This window comes from Dreissena polymorpha, chromosome 4, assembly GCF_020536995.1.
Source record: "Dreissena polymorpha isolate Duluth1 chromosome 4, UMN_Dpol_1.0, whole genome shotgun sequence".
Taxonomy (NCBI): Eukaryota; Metazoa; Mollusca; class Bivalvia; order Myida; family Dreissenidae; genus Dreissena; species Dreissena polymorpha.
In genome coordinates, this window is record NC_068358.1 from 64,851,269 (window position 1) to 64,874,136 (window position 22,868).

The 22,868-nt window shown below is 33.9% G+C and overlaps 1 long non-coding RNA gene across 1 annotated transcript; it reads right to left on the bottom strand.

The window, feature by feature from the left end:
• Positions 1-17,467: 17,467 nt before the first annotated feature.
• Positions 17,468-19,024, bottom strand: LOC127876318 (uncharacterized). The gene is made up of 3 exons (XR_008047791.1): positions 18,729-19,024; positions 18,141-18,227; positions 17,468-17,734 (listed from the first exon to the last, which is right to left on the bottom strand). It is a non-coding gene; the product is annotated as an uncharacterized LOC127876318 (long non-coding RNA).
• Positions 19,025-22,868: the final 3,844 nt, after the last annotated feature.

The following is a 22,868-nucleotide window of genomic DNA, read 5'->3' on the forward strand; positions in this document are numbered from 1 at the left end:
TTTCACCCTTCATGATAAGGTGTTTGGTGAAAATGCTGCCTTACCCTTGTCCTATAACTGTTAATAAAATAAATGTCTTTTGTTATCTGCAATGTAAACAACGTCCACCATTATGGGGTCACCAAGCCAGTCGGGATGGGGCGTTTTATCTTCCATGTGCTCATTCATCCATTCATTCATTGATTAATTCATTCATTTGTTCATTTATACACGTTTGTGTATTTATTTATACATCAGTCATCAAGCACATACTGATTTACTCATTGATTTATTCATTCGTTCTTATATTCATTATTCATAAATAAATAAATTAATACATTAATCACTTCATTCATTCATTCACTCATTCGTTCGTTCATTCATCTTGTTCGCACTCACTGATAAATAAATTCATGTATTTATTCATTCATTGATAAAAACCGCCATGCCGACCAACCTCGAAACAAACGAAAGAGTTCGTAAATTGTTTTTGTAAATTAGTGTGGCCCACTGGCAGTTGTATGGACCTTTATTATAATTTTATAATTTTAAAAAAGTCGCGTATAAGTTTAATGTTTAAAAAAAATAAGGTCAATATAACTTGATTATGACAAAGTATTTTTTAGAAACAGTATACATTTGGCAGGAGCTTGTCATAATTCCTGCAATCACTTCATCGCTGAGAAAACAGGAAAGAAGCACAAAGCAATGCACTAACGCAAAACATAATTTACAGCTTATATTAAGTGTACACATAATTTCGAAACCAGTTTAAAAAACATACGCTGCTCAACTCGCTTTTTAAAATTCAGACACGTCAAGGCAGGCTGCTAGACGCGTTTCTGATATAACCTTCACACGTTAACTTCACACGTACACATTATATATATGCCATTAAAAGGTATTAGATTTAAATAATAATACAAGATTAAGGTCTCCATAAATTGCTTTTGTGTTGTTATTTAAGAGAGCGTGTTTTTTTTTCAAACAAGCCCTTAGAGACCGACAGAAAGAAAATAATATCATTGCAGATAATTATTCTACGTTTAACGTTATTCCGATAAATACATTTTAATCAACACCGAGATTCAGTGGTGAAGTGCATCACTGAACCCACTTGTTCAACCTGTCTCCACCCTGATGATGATTTGCTTTCTATGCGTTTCGTGAGGTAAATGACCTAATTGGTGATGAAGAACCAATACATCAGTAAGATGGTATAAATGTTTGAACAATTGTTACAAAACCACGACTAAGGCTGTTTTAAAACAAAATCAGTGCTGAAATCAAATAACACCATGTTTTTTGTAATTTATATTAAAACATATTTCACACCTAAACATTTTTTGCAAGCAATACAAATAGAAAAAAGGTACATAAACATATAAAAAAAACAAATATATAGACGTTGGATGAACCTGAAACTTAAGTAAGAACCTCCTACATAATTTGTGGATTCTTTTAAAAAAACGTTGATTGTGAATTCACATTTTCAAATATGTGTTACCGCCATCATGGACTTATCAACTAAACATTATTTGTATAGACTGCGTGTGATTTTGTTCTATTTTATATAGTTTCACTTAGCGGCCTATAACAACAGACTTACCGTACATCAACATTAATATAAGAGTCAACAAGTTCAATTATCCTGTACATGTTTAAAAGTGTTTTAAAGAAATTCAAATACGTTAAACATATTGCATTCCATTCAGAATTATCACCCGACTGCATGACTCGCACCATAATTCTACAAACAGGATAATCCACGACTGATATATGCAGTTATTATTTCTACTATTGAATACAGTACGAATACATACCATTATTGCAGTCATATTTGACCGGTTTCACCAGATGGTGTCCAGTCTTCTACTTCAGATAGAAGGATCCGTAACTATTTTCCTCCTGCCTGGTCTTTGCCTGTTTGTGGTTGCCATAAGTTACGTAAACAATGCTGCAAAATGTAGTCTGCAATTAAAGAGCAGTACAATTTAAAGTACATGTAATTTTAATTATATAAACAGTTACAATTATATATTAATATTATCAGTACAGCACAAAGCAATATGTTAACTACTCTGTAAGATACATAAAAGAGAAAAAATATAAGCATTAAATGTGGGTCAGATAGATTTAACCTGAAACATGAGTTTCTACAAGCAAATGAAAGGCGGTATATTTAGTAATCGAACATGGCTAGTGAGGTAAATTAACACTTACACGTTGAACAAGAACACAAAATGAAGAAAGTATATAGAATGTTTATTAAGCATTATGTAACAAAATGTATATGTTGATTAAATGGCCATTGAAAACAATTTAATGCGTTTATACTAGTATGTATCGAAGGGCAGATGTCAATGGTGATTCCAATAGTATATTCGCTTTGCGGGTTAGGCGGTCTTACTGCGTTTGCTCCATTGCTGAACACGAGAAGCTGATAATTATTTTTTGCTAACTAACCAATCTCCTTTTTCTGTGCCTCTAAAGCACAGGTGCTGTAAACTTAAGGCCGCCCGAGATGATGTTGGTATATTTTCCCATTTTTGTTATGTGTCGCAAAACAAGTGATTATGAGTCAAAATTGTTTGTATTTATGTCAGATGTGCAACCAACTTGGTTAAAATCGGTCAAGAAATGGCCAAATTCAGTACTAAGATAGGGCTTTTCAATTTATGTGCTTGCACAGAAATAATATAAATTTTAACACGCGCGGGTCACATGAATATAAAACAACGTGACCATTGCATCATTAATTACAACGCCAATTGCACGAATGATGAATAATCATGTCATTACCCGTTTACAATGGGACGAGCAAACAGACAGGACATAGCAGCGTAATGTTTTTTTGCAGCGTGATTTTTTTGTCAATATCTATGCATATCACTCGACAAATTTCAATAAACTTTCATCAAGCTTGATAAAAACTCCTTTTGTTTTCAATCCACAAATCGGCCTTATTGAATTCGCTCTGATCTGAGAAATCGTTTTTATGCAATCAGTTTGCAACCTGACTTTTTACGAAATGATATTCTTTACACAATAATCCTCGTTTATCCATTTAGACAAAACATGTTTTACATAATCACTTGGCTTGGGCTATCTGTACATATAATTCATTTTAAAATTGCTTGTGTTATTTAGTAGTTCTTCTTTGTTTTGAAATGCGCGAAAGTGGAAATCACGTGAAATTGGTGCTCACGTGACCCAAAGCTTGCATATGTCACAGGTTAATAAAAGTCTTGGTAATTCCGTTATGTACATGATTTCGTTTCGTATTTTTGATGCTTTTGGCATTTGTTTGGCAAAATGTTTGCGAAAATCAGTGTGGAATAGTTAAGCTTTAGAATGTATCTGACGAATATTGATCACTTATGGTCAGTTGAGATAACCGAGTTGTTGTGAGAAATATCAACTCGGGCGTTTTTAAGAATATCTGTCAGGAAACGCTTGCGTTCGGTTACAAGTTGTGTCTCTTATTGGGATTGAGAACATTAAATTGACAAAATGAAACATTTACGTCAGAAGACTTTATTTCGCTTGAATGATCCTTGCAGATATTTATGAAATTAACACGAGGGGAGAGATCTTCATTCGGAGCGAATCGAACATTTAGATTTAAAGACCCTGTATATTAAGGGTTAAGGCCCTGGAATTATTCTGTCCTACTTTTTAATAGGACATTTCCAGAGCTCTGATACATGTGTACTGTTTTGATTTGATGTGCATTTTGGTTTTATGAGTTGATCTGGTTTGTATTTAACTACTATGTACTAGTAATTAGTAACAAGACATCGGGATATTGGAGAATTATTCATCCACATTCTTTTTAAAGACTCTATAAAGGAGACAGTCCGTAATTATTTACCGATTTTTAAATATTTTTTTCATATTTTATTTATAAAGTTTATTAAAAAACAATATATATATGCTATTGAACATAACCATACAAAAATAAGCAATACAACTTGTTTTAAGCTCAAAATACAGTGTCCTCCAAGTCAATTGTGTTTACAAACAATCAGTTTATTTACATCGCTGTTTTCTTGGGAAGGTGAAAGTGAAAGTGACTCAGGTAACCAAATATATATCGTTGATTTTCAACGTTTCTGGTATCACTCACAAAGTAGGTCTCTTCAAAATGGTTAAAATGTTTGTAGTGATCTAATAAGTTACTTTCTGCTAGTAAAAAGTTGTTTAAAATAGAATTAAAATTGAATTTTCTTTCGGCTATTTTTAGCATACGTCACCGCCTTGAGGCTACACATCACGTTAGTTACAAAGTTGTAAACATTTCTTCCGACGGGTATTTCTTCCATAATTCTTCACAACGTTGCACCTAAGCTGTGTTATAATCATTTTTTATGCAAGAGTAACTGAAATCCGGTAAAAATTATACTAGTTTATATGCATAATAATTGGATTTGCCACCTTTATAGTGCCTTTAATGTAAACTCAACTCATATTTGACCCCCTTGGCCTCTAAGTGACGCATCGTCTTATTATAGTTGACATTTGTACCATGGTATAAAAATTCCATCAATTCCGTTTTGCCTAAAACAAAAAGCTTCGCACAAACACACAGCTTGTCAAAGCGATTTCGTCCAAGTGGACATACAAATAATTATTTTCTTAATGAAACATTTAATCTAAATACAGAATAACAACAAAACAATAATTATATTCATACACAACATACCAAATATAGCTTTTGCTCTACTTAAGCAAAATACGTTATTAATTTCATCAGCATTATTGTCTGATGCTTATTCCATATCATATATTCTGGTTCCCAGTCAGGATCATCGTCGGTGTCATCAGCAATCCACTGTATCATAACCCATGCAAACATGCATCAGATGGACTGAAAACTGGTCGGCTCGTTTTCCACGTCTGTCATGTCGGTTGTCCACCAATTACATATGAAACATACAGACGTTTTTATAACAACAATAGTGTTTTAAGTCAGAAAGTTGCAACATTTATTATAACAAAACACACAACAGATAGTTAAATAATTACTATACAATAATTAATTATTTAATCGTGATATATATAAGATATTTTGTATAACATATCCACATGTATTCTCTAAACACGTCTTACTGTTACATATCATGATCCATGCCAACATCCACCAGATCTGGACTGAAAACTGGTCGGCTCGTTTTCCACGTCTGTCATGTCTGATACAAATACATCAAAAACATTTGAAACCTTAACATGTTTTGCTAACAACAATAGTGTTATAAGTCAGAAACTTGCAACATTTATTATTACAAAATAGATAGTTTAACCTATAATATACAATAATTAAGTATTTAACCGTGATATTTAAGATATATTGTATTACATATGTATTCTCTAAACATGTCTAACCGTTACATATTGCTAGCAGTAAATGCATGCTAACTGCTTTTAAATAAATGATAATAATGACAAGTTGAAGCATCCAATATTTTTTAGAATTCGCCGAATCATTACTCATATGTAAAACAATCGCTGTTGTAGTTGCTCGAAAGTTCAGGCGATGAGTGATTTTATGTTCAGAACTGTCAACATAAGTGTATCAAATTATAGTAAGAAAGGCATAAAAAATAAATTACATTTCATAAAAATTAAGACTTTTCAAATCTTAAAACAAAATAATGATTAATTGAAGATAGTTGTAATGTTAGATGCCTGTGTACACTGAAAGGAAATCTGATGTAGGATCATCGCTCGATCCTGGAGACTCTGAAGGTTTGTATGTACATATTTTTCTTTCTTTCATTTGTTATGCATCTGCGACCTACAATAAGTCATTTTCATGCATTTATATAAACTCGAACAGAATACTGACAGCATTTACTTAAATGAATAGCAAAGTTATACATTAGTCTTTGTGATAGTAAATTGCCATTGATTGTCTGTCCGTGTTAGTGCTGATAGTATGGTGGTAATTAATGGTTATATAGAGAATGCATGGTTGGTGCAGAGATGTAGAATGCTTATCCGGTGAGGCTTAGAAAAATAAAATAGGGCGGGCTTAAGCGAGCCCAATTTATATTTTTCGGGCCGAACCAGATAAACTTTCTACATCTCGACACCAACCATGTATTCGAATTATCCTGCTTCACGTTCAAGGGGCCTTTACACGTTTGGGTAAATGGATAAAATTGAAAAAAATTGTTTAAGATTCGCAAATTTTCGTTTTAGTTATGATATTTGTGAGGAAACAGTAATGCTGAACATTTACCATGCTCTAAAATAGCCATTTTATGAATCTTTTGACGATTTAAAACCCCGAAAATTATAAAGCGTTGCAACGCAAATTATAAATAATTTAGATAGTTCTGTGTTTTCGTTATATTTTGTGAAACTATTAGGATTGCTTATATAAAGTATAAAATACACTTACATTGTATTCGGAAGAATGGCCGAGTGGTCTAAGTGGTGGACTTTGTAGTCCATGACTCCAGAGGTCAGTGGATCGAGCCCTGCTGAGGGTTTCCTTATTGTGGTTATCGTGATATAGTCACGTGATGTAGGTGTGAGCGGTCGCAGGTTTTTTGGCGGGTTAAAAAAGTGTAATCTTTACTAAAATAATAGTGTTTTAAATTACTGTTTTGATCGGAAAATAATTGGATTGTATGTGCAAATGTGTTTTCAATCGGACTATTATGAATTATAATGCCGAAATCGAAAGGCGGTAAAAGAAAAGAGCGAAACAGCAGTGACAATGACCCGAATGCAAGCAAGGTGCATAAACAAAGAGGCCCGTCCGCGGACACTGACACTGGTAACGTACCTATAAGTGAGATAATAAATGAAGCGAACTCAGTGTTATTTAATGTAAAAAAATTAGAGAACAGTGCATTTTTACAAAGTCCGAGTTGTATTGGGCGTGGAAGCCTTATAAGCGAATCCGGTAGCGTTGTGGACTATAGCATAATGGCGAACAAAAGCGACGAACCCACTATTCGTGATGTTATGGCGCTATTGACAACCGTCAGTAGTCGCTTGCAGTGTTTGGAGGCGAAAATGAACATTATTGAGTCAATTTAAAAACGAATGGAGAACTTCGAAAAGGACATTAAAAGGCTGTGGGTGGTGCACGAAGACAGGTCCAAAAAGGTGGAAGAGCGGATATCCCGCGTTGAAGACAAGGTGGAAGGGGCAGACATTCATGCTGCGGAGTTAGCGGAGAGGGTAAATGAACTGGAGAAGGAGCATGATACACTGCGGGACAACGTAAGCTACCTACAATCGCAATCTATGCGCAACAACTTGGTATTTACGTCCGTTCCGGAGTCCAATGAAAACGGTAATGAGACGCCGGAAACAACGGAAGCGAAGCTGCGTCAACATTTAGTGAGTGCGTTTAAACTTACTGAAGAAGTAGCATCCTCTATCAAGTTTGAAAGAGTGCATCGATCCCCAGGAATGCCGATACATGGCAAAGTAAGAAACACTGTCGCCCAGTTTACGTTTTTTAAAGACCGGGAAATGGTTCGGAAAAGGTGGAAGGAACTTGACGGTACAGCGTACCGCGTCTTTGAACAATTCCCCAATAAGGTAATGTCGAAACGGCGTCAGTTCGTGGTGAAAATGAAGGAGGCGAGGCGGCTAGGTAAACGGACATAGATACGAAGCCTACGATACGCTTTACGTAGACGGCTCTCCTGTGCGCGCGTAGGATCACGGCGGTGGTGAAGTGTCAATCCTGTCGTGGAACGTCAACGGTCTCACGGAGAGAAAAAAATTATCTTCCAACTTTGTTAATACTTTGAGTTCTTATGATGTATGTTTTTTGTTTGAATCCTGAACGAGTAGTTCTAGTAATATCGATTTGAGTGGTTATTTGTCTTTCAACATCGAAAAGCTTGTAGAAATAGTGGTGGTATTGTTGTCTATATTAAAGAAGAATTAGCTGGTGGCATTACAATTGTAAAAAATGATTATGATACAATTATTTGGTTAAAATTTGATTGCACATTTTTTAATATCCCAGATGATTCCCCAGTTTATAATACATTTAATGTAGAAATCTTTGAAATTTTAGAAAACGATATAACTTATTTTTCTGAATTTGGTAAAATATTTGTTACTGGCGACCTAAATAGCAGAGTTGGCAATAAGTGTGACTATATTATACAAGATAGAATTAATACTGAATATGATGACGCTGATTACTGTCCAGATAACGCATTTTTAGTAGATTGTACATTAAATAGCCACGGTGTTAAATTATTAGACCTTTGCAAATCCACATGTTTACGCATTGTTAATGGTAGAATTGGAAATAGCTGTAAACATACTTTTTATTCTAATGATGGTTCGTCTGTAATTGATTATTTGCTCGCAAACGAATACAGCTTTTCAAGTATATCTGATTTTATTGTGCATGATTTTAACGAATTTAGCGATCACGCCCCGTTACATTTTTTATTATTATATAATATGTCCCGTCCGATTACCAGTCATTCACCGATGTCAAGTATAAATGGGACGATGCAGTACGTGGGCAATTTCGCTCACAAATTATTTCGTTGTTACCTGTATTTAATACCATTGTACAAAATGTAGATTATTCATGTTGAACGTCAATTAATAACGTGCTGAATAGATTTACTGAAACCATTCGCAGTATTGCTGATCCGTTATTTTCCAAAACATTTGTTTATAAAACAAACCCTAGTTTCAATGTAGATAGTTGTACAAAGAACGCAGAATGGTTTGACAACGCGTGCATTACTGCACGAAATTTATATCACGACGCTCTACGTACTTTTAATTCTTGTAAAACAGATCTAAATAGAGAACGTCTATGTACAAGTAAAAGGCATTATAAGGATTTAATTCGTAAGAAGAAAGCATGTTGTTATAGGAAAAAAATGTCGGATTTTGAAAATTTAAGAAAACACAAACCAAGGGAATTCTGGCAATTTTTCAAATCGAAAACTAACGTGATTACAAATAAAATATCTTTAGAAGAATTTACAAAGTTTTTTTGAAAACTTTAGTAGCAATATGTCTGATTTTTGCAATACTGTAGCAGAAGATTTTTGTTTAAATAATGATTTTAACTTAGAAAATTCTGCATTTCCTGAACTTGACGTACCTATATCAATTGAAGAAGTAAAGTATGCAATAAAACATTTAAAGCGTAATAAATCATCGGGTAGCGATTGTATTTTAAATGAATATTTTCTTGAATGCAGTGATATTTTGTCTGCCCATTTATGTGATGTATTTAACGGTATTTTTGTATCGGGCTTTTTTTCCCGATAAATGGACTGAAGGGGTCATTATCCCTTTGCATAAAAAAGGTGCAGTTAATGATATCAAGTACTATAGAGGGATTACATTAGTAAGCTGCTTTTCCAAATTATTTACCACTATTTTAAATAAACGTATTGAAACATTTTGCAATGCAAACACTATTATTTTGGATGCGCAGTTCGGATTTAGGAAAGGTTATTCAACTGTTGATGCTTTTTTTATACTGATGTCAATTGTTTAAAACTATTTAAGTGAAAATAAACGTTTGTATGTTATATACGTCGATATGTTAAAATGTTTTGATAGTATTTATCGCAATGCATTATGGTTGAAAATGTTTAAGTCTGGTAAATTGCCTAGAATAGTAAAAGATATGTATGCAAATGTTAAGTCACGTGTCAAATCATGCTCATCTTATTCAGATTATTTTAGTTATGCTGTTGGGCTGAGGCAAGGGGAGGTAATGTCGCCAATTTTGTTTTCTTTATGTGTTGAATACCTTGAACTTTACTTACAAGATAGCATTAATTCTGGTTTGAATATAGATGATATTGTGTTGATTTTATTATTATTTGCTGATGACATGGCTATTTTAGGCAAGTCCACGGCTGAAGTTCAAACTCATTTAGATAATTTATACTTATATTGCAATTCTTGGGGGTTAAATGTTAACACTGCAAAAACGAAAATAATGGTATTTCGGAAGAGAGGGGGATTAAAAGAAAACGAAAAATGGGTATATAATGGTAATGCTATTGAAGTTGTTGATAACTTTAACTATCTAGGCACAGTGTTGAATTATACTGGAAGTTTTAAACTAAACCATGAGCATTTGATCGGTAAAGCCCTTAAGGCCATGAATACATTATTGTCTAAATGCAATGAATTTGACATAAAACCGAAAATATTTTGCCAGTTGTTTGACTCTTATGTCGGTTCAATATTAAATTATGCTTCAGAAGTATGGGGTTTCACGAAGTCCGATGATTTAGAACGTATACATTTAAAATTTTGCAAACGCTTACAACAAGTAAAAATAAATACATGTAATGTTGCTGTTTATGGAGAATTGGGTAGATATCCATTGTATATAAACAGGTTTTGTTAAAATTATTAAATATTGGTTTAAAGTTCTAAACAATGATAATATCATAATGAACACTGTGTACAAACAAGCCTTGAGCGATTGTAATAAAGGTTAAACTAACTGGGTCTCAAATATCAAGAACATGTTAAATAATTTTGGATTTGGTTATGTTTTTGAAAATCCAAACGTTGTACATGTTAATAGTTTTATTAGCGAGTTCAAATGTAGAGTTGTTGACAATTTTAAACAAGAATGGTACGCCAAATTGAATAATAGTACTGTTTTATATATGTATAAAGTTTTTAAAAGCTGTTTGAAATATGAAACATATTTAGATTTACTTCCTAGACGACTGCGATTATTTTTTGTAAGATTAAGAGTCTCTGCACATCCTTTGAGAATCCAAACTGGAAGATACGCCCAAAATAACATACCACGAAATGAACGTTATTGTTTATGTTATAATGATTTGGATTTAGAAGATGAATACCATTTTATATGTATATGCCGATGTTTCACTGATTTAAGAAAAAAAATAAGCCGTAAATTATATATAAACCCATCTGTATATAAATTCCACAAGTTATTAGTTTCATGTGACAAATCAATTATCTCAAATGTATGTAAATATATGAAGGAAGCTCTTGCTTTAAGAAATACAATTCTTAATAATATTGTTTAAAAATTTCATTACCGCTTTGATGAAATTTACATATTCTTGCAATTGATTGTGTTTATTTTTTGTATTCTTAAATGACCATTTATGTTATGTTACGTTTAAAAAAATTCATTACCGCTTTGTTGGAATTTACATATTCCTGCACTTGATTATGTTTATTTATAAACACCGCTTTGATGGAATTAACGTATTCCTGCAATTGATTGTGTTTATTTATATTTATATTATTAAATGACCATTTATGTTATATTATGTTTAAAAAATTTCCTTACCGCTTTGATAGAATTAACGTAGTCTTGCAATTGAGTATGCTTATTTATATTCGTATTTTTAAATGACCATCTATGTTATGTTATGTAATGTAATGTTGTAATACCTATTTATGTGACAGTAAATAATGTATATATTTGTGTATGAAGACGATGTACTTTTGTATAAGTCTGAATAAACTGTCTGTCTGTTATCTCCGCCGTCTGTCCGTCTGTCTGTCCGTCCTGGCCACTATTATCTCCTACACTATTAGAACTAGAACCTTGAAACTTACACACATGATAGCTATGAGCATATGTGCGACGGTGCAATATTCGGAATTTTGATCTGACCCCTGGGTCAAAAGTTATGGGGGTTGGGGTGGGGTCGGGTCAGAGATTTTCCTGCGACTGCGATTCGAAAAAGGCTCATTCAGAAATTGTGTCCCTTCAGAAATTGCTTTCATATTTGGTATGCATGTGTATCTGGACAAGACCTTTCCATGCGCATAAAATGTTTGACCCCTGTGACCTTGGCCTTGAACTTTCGGTCAGCTTTTAGGTTTCGAAATCTGCGACCGCGATTCGAAAAAGTCTCATACCTACTGTGTCCTTTCAGATATTGCTTTCATAGTTGGTATGCATGTGTATCTAGACAACACCTTTCAAAGCGCACACAATTTTTTACCTCTCTGACCTTGACCTTGAACTTAGGGTCAGTTCTGAGGTTTCGAAATCTGCGACCGCGATTCGAAAAAGGCTCATAACTTCTGTGTCCCTTCAGATATTGTTTTCATATTTAGTATTCATGCGTATCTGGACAAGACCTTTCCATGCGCATACATTTTTTTACCCCTGTGACCTTGATCTTGAACTCGGGCCAGTGTTTAGATTTTGAAGTCTGCGACCGCGATTCGAAAAAGGCTCCAAACAACTGTGTCCCTTCAGATATTGCTTTCATATTTGGTATGCATGTGTATCTGGACAACACCTTGCCATGCGCATACAATTTTTACCCCTGTGACCTTTACCTTGAACTTTGGGTCAGTTTTCAGGTTTCAAAATCTGCGACCGCGATTCGAAAAAGGCTCATAACTACTGTGTCCCTTCAGATATTGCTTTCATAATTGGTATGCATGTGTATCCAGACAACACCTATCCATGCGTACACAATTTTTAACCTCTCTGACCTTGACCTTGAACTTAGGGTCAGTTCTGAGGTTTCGAAATCTGCGACCGCGATTCGAAAAAGGCTCATAACTACTGTGTCCCTTCAGATATTGCTTTCATATTTGGTATGCATGTATATCTGGACACAACTCTATGGGCATCAGAATTTTTACCATTGTGACCTTGACCTTGAACTTAGGGCCAGTTTTCAGGTTTTGAAATCTGCGACCGCGATTCGAAAAAGGCTCATAACTTCGGTGTCCTTTCAGATATTGCTTTCATATTTGGTATGCATGTATATCTGGACAACACCTTTCCATGCGCATGAAATTTTTTACCACTGTGACCTTGACCTTGAACTTAGGGTCCGCGTTTAGATTTCGAAATCTATTATGTGGTTATCTACCTAATCAGAAGAAGTGCAAGCATTTTCATCGGGCAAAGGAATTTTTCAACAATGAGCTTGTGTATTGAAAACACATATAGAGTTACACAGTAGTGGCGCAGAGATGTATTTAGTATTCAATTGTTTGTGTTAACTCATCTGTGAAATGGTTTAGCTTATCCATCTTATGTTTATACAAGGGATTATAAAATATTGGCGCAAAGGGACACCTGTATATGAGAGAAGAGATAGAATGCAGTCAAGCATAAAAAGCATGAGAAACTCATGGAATAGAGCCTCAAGAATCTATAAAGGCGCTGAAACTTTCAATTTGTTCAATTACACTTTTAGACTCATTACTGAAAATCTGTCAAAATGTTCAAGTGGGAAAATGTGAGAAACAATTTAAAGCAAGATTGACTTGAATAGATAGCCATGAAATTCAACATTTTCACTGTTGTGCACACGATTGCGATAGAACATTCTGAGACGCTACTATTTAGTTAACCATTTAACCTCAAAACATAACTTTTCCAAAACAGAAGCAAGAAGATTGGCTATAAGAGAGCATGTTCAGCCATCTCATAAGTCATTCCAATGAGGATGACATGTACATAATGGACGTCAGTGAAGTTGATTCAGTATTAGATTTGTTAGGAGGGCAGGATGAGGAGGAGAAATTAGGGTATAGATTTTCACTCATTTTTTAGGTTATTTTACATTAACTTCATTTCTACACCGAATTACTTCAAATTTATACTGAACATCTCTTATGACAATACGGTCAATCTCAACTATGCATGGCCCCATTACCAACCCTGGGGCGCCCCAGGGTAAAGCATGCGGCGTGGGGATACGCGTCGGCCTCTGCCGCGCCATTTCTTGTTTTAAATTTAATTCTTGATTTTTTACTTAAGCTTTTTATATCAAATGTTTACATTTATCAATATTAAGCATTTCATGACAAACTTCAAAACATGCCAAAATCTGTGAAAAGGCCCCTTTAACTTATGCCGTTAACACATTTTATCAAAGACACATGATTAATTGACATAAAAGAATTATTTTGGTCGGGCCTCCTATATGTACACAGCATTTCTGACGACCGAATAACTACTGATTGTGTCACGTAAAAAATAGTTTCAAATTAAACTGTTCCTTTCAATACTTTCCTTTTAAAAATATAAGAAGACATAAAAAACGAATCAATCAAATCAAATCAATATTTATTTAGTGTCAGTATGATATACAAAAATTATAAACAAAAGCTATGAATAGCTTTTGACCGACTTGATTTACAAACACAAACATAACAATACAACAAATAAACACAGGAACACAATCTTAAGAAATTACATGCAAGTGCAAATTATAAGTTAATTTATGAATCACATTGTAGAATTACAGTAAGAAACATACATAACAGATTATTAAAAATCATGGTACTGGCATAACCTCAAGTCAATTGAAGCCTAAAAGGGAGTAATAAATTAGTTTATTTAAAACATGTGTGAATTAAAAGATGTGTGATAGCTGCTGATCTTGGCCCTTCTATGGTCTTAAAACTGCCATAAAGGAGAAAGTGATAAAAACTGACATAGAAAAAAATAACACAAAAGTGCGACACTTAAAATAAAAAATGTGATATTTTTCTTGGTAGAAATTTAAAAACAAATTGCAAAGCAAAACAAACACTCAATTTTATTTACCTCAATGACAACTTTAATCCAATGCTTTTAACAATAAAGTTACAACGATATGCACTTCAATGTTCTGTTCTTCCATCCCTTTATCGAAATCTATTTTCTGTTCTTCCATCCCTTTATAAAAATGTATTTTAAAACACACTATTTTTGATAGCGTTTGTATCGAATGCTTACCACTCTCAGATTCTGAGTCTGATCCAAAACACGATTTACGAAATCGTAATCCTGTTGCTAGTAGATGCGAGTTATTTTATTCCTCAAAAAAGGCTACCGAAGTTAACAATTATGCAGGAAAAGCAAACAATCAGAAATATATTTTAGTGATTTCTTCGTTAATAAGGTGGAGTGAATAAAAAACAATATATATCCCAAACTACAAATGACTTCAATAGTTTTGATATGGAAGATTCAAAAGAGCAACTTAAGGAACTGTCACCAGCATCAGAACTTTTAAAGCTTATCTCAAAGTAAGCAAATAAATCTTGAGAATTTGATCCTATTCCAACGTGGCTAGTAAAAGAATGTTCAGTGGAGTTAGTTCCCATCATCACTAAAATTGATAAAGCTTCTCTTAACACCGGTAAAGTGCCAACATCATACAAAAGTGTGATCAGACCTCTATTGAAAAAGGAAACTTTAGATCCTAATACACCCATGAACTACAGACCAGTATCAAATTCACCAAATGTGTTTAAAATTCTTGAGAAGGCAGTAGACTCACGCTTAGAACATAACATGGATTCAAAAATCTCCATGAGCCAAACCAATCGGCATGCAAAAAATTACACTCAACAGAGACTGCTTTGACTAAAGTTAACAACGACATTTTACAATCCTTAAACCAACACAAAGTAACAGTTTTGGTGATGCTGGATCTAGCTGCAGCCTTCGATACCATTGACCACATGACACTGCTTGTACGGCTCGAGTCCCTTTCTGGACTTACAGGGCAGCTACTGGTTTGGATGGAGGCATATCTGAGGCCTACAACAATAGAATACACTATTAATCAAGTAACGCTTTGTCTTAATGAAATTCCCCCATCGGATGAATACCAACATGCTGAAACTTAACTCAGAAAAAACGAACTAATTGTTTTCGCATCTGATAGTAACAAGAATGAAGTCAGAAATAATACATTCATCCAGTGTAATAATAATAATAATAATAATAATAATAATAATAATAATAATAATAATAATAATAATAATAAATACGTAATGGATTCGTTCGATGCTTTACAAAAATAATTCGGTCTTTTCAAAACTAAGGGCGAACAAGAGTTGTCACCCATTCGGGTAGGTATCGAGTAAAAAGTAAACAAACCGAACGAAAACACGATGTGCATCTCAGATCTCTAAAATCGTAATATATACGGTTCATTTCAATTAAACTTTACGTATACAGTTATTTCTTCATTGATTGATATACTTATAGTTCTAGTTTGTGTACATTAGTATTTTAATGCTGTATTGCCATATACTTTCGCGACCCAGAACTTTTCATCAGTTAAAGTTTAGTAACACTGATTCTAGCTTTCTGCTTTTAAAACTAAGTCTGTAGCAATTGATACCCAACATTTATTACGTTTCTATAAGGTATTTAATTGATTAATATATCTCATTTATGTGTGTTTATTTTAAATATTGATTGATATTCTTCTGTCACTGTCACACATGTCTATAAGTTTCAGGAAACATTTGTTTTAATAACAGCAATTTCATACCAGTTTAGAGTAAAATTCTTGATTTTACGATTAATATAGTATTTTTTTAACTGTTTTTTGTTTAAATATTTTCTTTATAATACTGTGTAAGAGTATTGTGATTGGTCATAGTTCAGTGTTGTGTTGTTTAATTTCACTGTCCACTAACAAATTAATTAACCGGGTTCTTCTTCATATACAGCACTTCTTCTAGATCAAAGATTTTGTGCCCCAAAAATAGAGTTGCTTGCTTGTTTTGATTTAATTTCCAGTTGATTAATATTAAGTTATTTTACTGTTAAATATTTAATCACGTGAAATAAAATTGCTTGCATTATTTTTTATGAATATTAACAATGAATGTTTCCTTAATTTTTGTTCTTCGTATATACAGTGTAACCTTAAATACCTAGTTTTGTCTTTTTCATCGAAGCATTTGTTACATTTAAGATTTATAATCCAATTCTGGTGAAAGTTTAATTTATTTCAGTTCTATCTGAGCTTGTTAGTGTTATAAACATTGTAACAAAATAGTAATTACTTTTAATTATTAAATTTTTCATTCAGCAATATGGTTCAAATCATGTCTGCACAATATAGTTAGCATGTGTCTAGAAAATTTTCTTAAACTATTTGCTTAAAAAATAAAGAAGAAATAGCTTACATATGGCAGGAATAATTTTGGTAAAAGGGGAAAATTCTCAAAAAGAGCAATAACTCTTTAACTCATAATTTTAAGATTTGTCTGCAAAGTTATGTAATTAGACATATGTAATGAACCAAAATGTGTATGTCAGTTTGTAACAGTTACCTAAAAAATGTTTCATTTTGACATCAAAGAAATACACTTACACATTCATCTGGGCACAATAACAATTAAAAATATTTTCATATTATTCTACAGTCTTTTTGTGGTTAATTATTTATACACATTGCTAATTGTTTAGTTTTAATCGATTTGGAAATGAAGATGGACTAATGTGATCTACCAATCTATAATTATATGGCCTGTGATAAATGTTATTTAAAAGTATATTTTACTGTAACATGTGAGAGAACAAAGCACTCAAGTAACAAAAACACAATGAAAAGATACAACTCATTCATAATTAAAACATGCTTTATTTATCAATACAGTACTAGTAATGAAGAGTTATTTTCATTGTGTTGCATCAAATAGTTTGTTTACTATGTCATTGCAACTCATCAACAGGTCTTAACTTTCTTTAAAGCCCTGTCTCAATCTTAACAGTGTATACTTTTTCAGTAATAACTTGTCGCAACCAAATTCAATCAATGTCAAAAACAAAGAATTAGAAATAACGCAAGTTGGCAAGCCAGTGTAAAACATGATTTTATTGTCTGCGGCATTAATGTCTTCGATGGTTATTTTTGTTTTTTTGGTATTTGTGGAGATGTCATGCTTGTCAGGAGATGCCTGTACACCGACACTTACAGAGCTGCCATCACCGACACTGGTGTCATCAGCATTTGACTTGGCATAGCTGAAATACATTAATTTTATGTATATTATATATATATTGTATCTTTTAATAATCTCGCTGTGGCATAGTAGATATGGTGCCTGTCTAGCGATTGAGGGACCGCAGGTTTGTGCCCTACGCGGAGAGCGTTCTCATGATCTTTCAAATACACAAATTACTTCTCGCAGGCTGTTCTGGTTTTAAGCTGGTTGCAAAAGCGATTTTCATTTTGCTTCTTATGGGGGAAATGGTTAACTGTTGTGTTTTGCAAAGATTTAGTAAAAATGCGTGGTCTATAATTAATTTTGATTGCACATATTATACATTTTATAATCTTCACATACTGTGAAAAGCATGAGATGCATAAATTATTTAAAATACGTTGAAACGATGAAACAGCAATTTATAAACTCTATTAGAGATTTACATGTCTTTTCTTTCTTGGTAGAAAGGATCTTCTGCGCAAGGTATTTTCTTGGCACCTTGTTCCTGTTCATGGAGTTTGGACCAATTCCTTCCACAAATGATCAGAGCAACATCAATATACACATAAGGGTTTAACTTAATACCAAAAAAGATAAACAGCCAGAACATCTTAAATTTGTCATAGAGATGTGTTTATCCACTGTACTTGTACCAAGCGATTGAAAAAAATAGCTCTATATTATATTAATAAGAAAACGTGTTCATTAATAAATGCCATTTAACTTCATCAGAATACAATTTCAGGCATTCACGTAATAGAGGAGCTGATTTACAATGGTTTGGTCCGGTAACATAAATATTCAATGGCAATCTGCTCAAATTAATCATTCAAATTTAAGATTAGCAAATCATGGTGTAAAATGTCAACAAATTTGGACATATTAAACCGAATTTAATTAGTTTATAAACCGATTAACTAAACGAAATGTTCATAATAATTCTGCTTGCCATGTACATGGTGTTCTACTCCTACAAATACGAGATGTATGTACATAGACATATAAGATGTCGATAAACTAATGATACCTACCCGGTTGGCTTCCAATTTCGCATGTTCATAGCTCTAAACCATGCGATTCTCGTAGCACGATTACTTGGCAGCATTACAGGCTTGCCATATCTTTCAATTTTACCACCAACATTTTTACATTCAGGCATACAGCAATAGAATTTCACATTGTTTAATTTTTCGCCTATTACTTTTAACTGACCGGAAGTGAGAGATACCTACCCGAATGGAGACCACTCTTAATCGACTTAGTTTCGAAAATCCTGAATATTACTGTAAAAAACTACCACGTCAAAATGGTCCCTAAATAAAGAGAGAATTGCTCGTCAGAGTAATGACGTCACACTAGGTACGTCATAAATTGCGAAATCATGTAAATGATAATAAATATACGGAAAGCTGGTTCGGTAATATATTTTATAGAAGAAACAAAATAGGATCATATAACAAAACGATAAACATTTATGATGCGTCTCAATAAATTTCAAAGGTCAAATATTCGAACATCGGCGCGTAGGAATACGTTCTTACGGTAGATCGCGGTCACGCGAGGTACAGCTGAATATCAACTAGTTTATTCGACCCTGCTTCATTAGGTCAATGTTTGCAACAGAGGCAGGATAAAATGCAAAGTAGCTCTAATGAGGGTTTAATCTCTTATTTGATACCATACCGTGCCTGTAATAATCAAAATGGAATTCATCCAGCGATCAGGCACATATCTTAGAGGTTAATACCTCGTTGCTTAAGGGCCAGAAGTGATAATCGGCCCGCAGAGTGAATAATCGCCCCGAAGGCCGTAGGCTTGATGGCGACTATTCACTCAAGGGCCAATTATCACTTCTGGCCCTCAAGCAACGATGGTATTAACGTCTGCAATACCTTATCCCCGTTAACTGTACTATTTATTACAGAACCAGCTTTCCGTACTTTAAAGTTCATTCAATTGATCGCGCAATTTATGACGTATCTCATGTGACGTAATTTCTGTGACGAAACACAGTTTTAGCTAGACTCTCTGGATTTTAGGGAGTTGTGGTTAATTCTATTGATCACCGTTGTGTGAGACTGAATGTGGACGCCATTTTGTTATTACTTAACGCGTTGGCCGTAACGGCACGTGCTTTAGCTCCGGGCCGATTATCGATTATCAACATTTGGCCCTGCAGGGCCAAACGTGATAATCACCTGGCTTTGAACGATAATCACATGCATTCGAGTCAATGGTGTTACTATATATAGAAACAAAGTATTAACATTCGATACACTCGGTTAAAAAAGTGTGATTTAAAATCAATATAAAATAACGGATGGACTAACAAAAAAGACGGAATTGCACATCGTTGTTATTTTATTATTATAAACATCGGATTTAAGATATCGAGGTAAGTGTTTCTTTAACTAAAAAAATTGCTGTTCGATGAATCCTGATAAAGCTCAAATACTTAATAGAGGCATATATCTTATTATATTTACAGAAGATTTTCAGTTTCAATCGATATTTGTATTATCCAAACTGTGTGCTACGTTTCGTTAATATTATGTTCGATTCTTTTGTTGAGTTGTGGTTAATTGTATTTATCACCGTTGGCTGAGACTGAATGTGGACGCCATTTTGTTATTACGTTACGCGTTGGCCGTAACGTCACGTGCTTTAGCTCCGGAGCCGATTATCGATTATCAACATTTGGCCCTGCAGTTCCAAACGTGATAAAATCACCTTGCTTTGACCGATAATCACATGCATTTGAGTCATTTTTGTTACTATAGATATAGTAACATAAGCATTAATAAACACTAATATCCGTGAACTACATGATACATGCAGATCTGTATATAATTCTCAACATCATTGGTTACTGGTGTCAATTTGAAATCTCCCATTGGCTGCTTGCCATGAATATTTGTTTAAGCTGAGATATTTAGGAACCAATCTTTCTCTTTGTGAACCGATATCGAATCCATATAATTATCATTACAGAGAAATGCCAAGCTGGTCATTGTTTATGAAATCAATGCAAATTAGGTAAAATGCAACCTTCTATTAAAATAGCTCACAAACAGAGCAATAAAGAGAAGATTGTCAAATTTGAAGCAACCAAAACGTCCAACTAAAACAGCAGGAAACCAACAAACTAACCAGAAGATTATCAAAGTTGATGCATCCGTAACATGTAATGGTGGATCTAACGTAATGGACTATTTTATAGCGTCATCGGCACTACTTGAGCTAATAGTTGGCTCCTCAGTTGACACTTTAAACATTTCGAACCGTTAGCCGGTGAAATCGCATTGGAAACTATAGAACACGTTGACCACGATCAACTAGCAAGATCCGATATATATTAAACCCGTTTGACACGTTCAACTGGCAGGAGTCTACAAAAGCTGTCTTTGAACAGACGTTCAAAGAATTATTTGACGTGTTAAAGGGGCCTTTTCACAGATTTTGGCATTTTTTAACTTATTCATTAAATGCTTTATATTGATAAATGTAAACATTGGATCGTAAAAGCTCCAGTAAAAAATCAAGAATAAAATTTAAAAAAGGAAAAGAACATTGCCCGGAGCAGGTTTCGAACCAGTGACCCCTGGAGTCCTGCCAGAGTCCTGAAGTAAAAACGCTTTAGCCTACTGAGCTATTCCGCCGAGTACACATACTTGACGAATTTTTACATTATATAAGCAATCTTCGTAGTTTCACAAAATTTAACGACAAAAACAGAACTCTCCAAATTATTCAATCGTTTCGCGTTGCAACGCTTTATAATTTTTAGGTTTTAAAATCGTCAAAAGATGCATATAATGGCTATATTAGACCATGGTAAATGTTCAGTATTACTGTTTTCTCACAAATATCATAACTAAAACGAAAATTTGCGAATCTGAAACAACTTTTTTCAATTTTGTCAATTTACCAAAGCGTGAAAAGATCCCTTTAATGAGTACCACGGTATTTATATTGGCAATGGTCTGAATGGTTTTGTGGCATTATTTAAAAACACTGGTCAACGTATGAAGCGCTCCTATCCAAGACCTAAACCAAACAAACTAAACAATGCAAATAAACAACCTGAGTGTGGGACGAGGTCTGTTATAAAGCGAAATGTGAAAAATAACATAATTTTGGTCGATTCCGCCTCCCTAATTCTAATGAAAATTATATTCGAGTCGTTAAGGGACACTATAGACAATTATATATTAGACTGCTAGATGTACTGTAGGACCAGACGGGATATGTATAGAAATGTTCTAACATAGAATATACATTACTCTGCTGTACATACAGATACTGTTCATATTACCAACCGGACGATTCACAATGAAGTGCTGCTGGAGTCTGATTACTCAAATACTTAAGAAAGGATCTAAATCGGATCCAAATAACTATAGAACTGTCTCTGTGGTAAATTGATTGGATAATGTTTATATGAAAACACTTAATTCTCGATTGACACGATGGGCTGATCTGTATGAAGTTATCGTCGAGTCAAAAGCTGGATTAAGATTTGGCTTTAGTACAACGGACAACATGTTTAACTTAAGCGCTGTTATTGAAAAATATATAAGAAAACGACGAGAAAGAGTATACGTATGCATTTTATTGACTATTTAAAAGCGTTTGGTAGTTGTAAGCATCAGCATCTAGGAAGCATATTGTTACGAAAAGGGGTCGACGAAAACAACCGTCTGTTAGGTGTATTTAAATCAAAGAAAAGACAGCTTCGCTTGTGTGTTAAACTGTCAAAAGGCCTCACGGACTATTTAGGTTGTAACATCGGAACACAAAAGGATGCGTGAGTTCGAGGTAATTTTTGCACATTTTATCAATGACTATTTTACTCACTTGAAGCAGTATTGCGGCAGTGGAATCTTTATATCGAACACAGTAAATGAAATACATGCACGGATGATAGCAGACGACAATGCCGCAGCTGCCGAGACCGCTAGCAAACTGCAGATACAGATAAATCGAATAAAGGAATTCTTCGAGTCCACGGGTATGCGGCTTCATTTGGACAAATCGAACATTATGGTGTTAAGAAATGGTGGCCATCTTAGACAATGCGCGACTGTTCTTTAACAATACGACTATTGATGTCGTGTCGTTTTACACGTCTCTAGGGTCCTTCTTAACACCTTAATTATGCTGGACGAAAA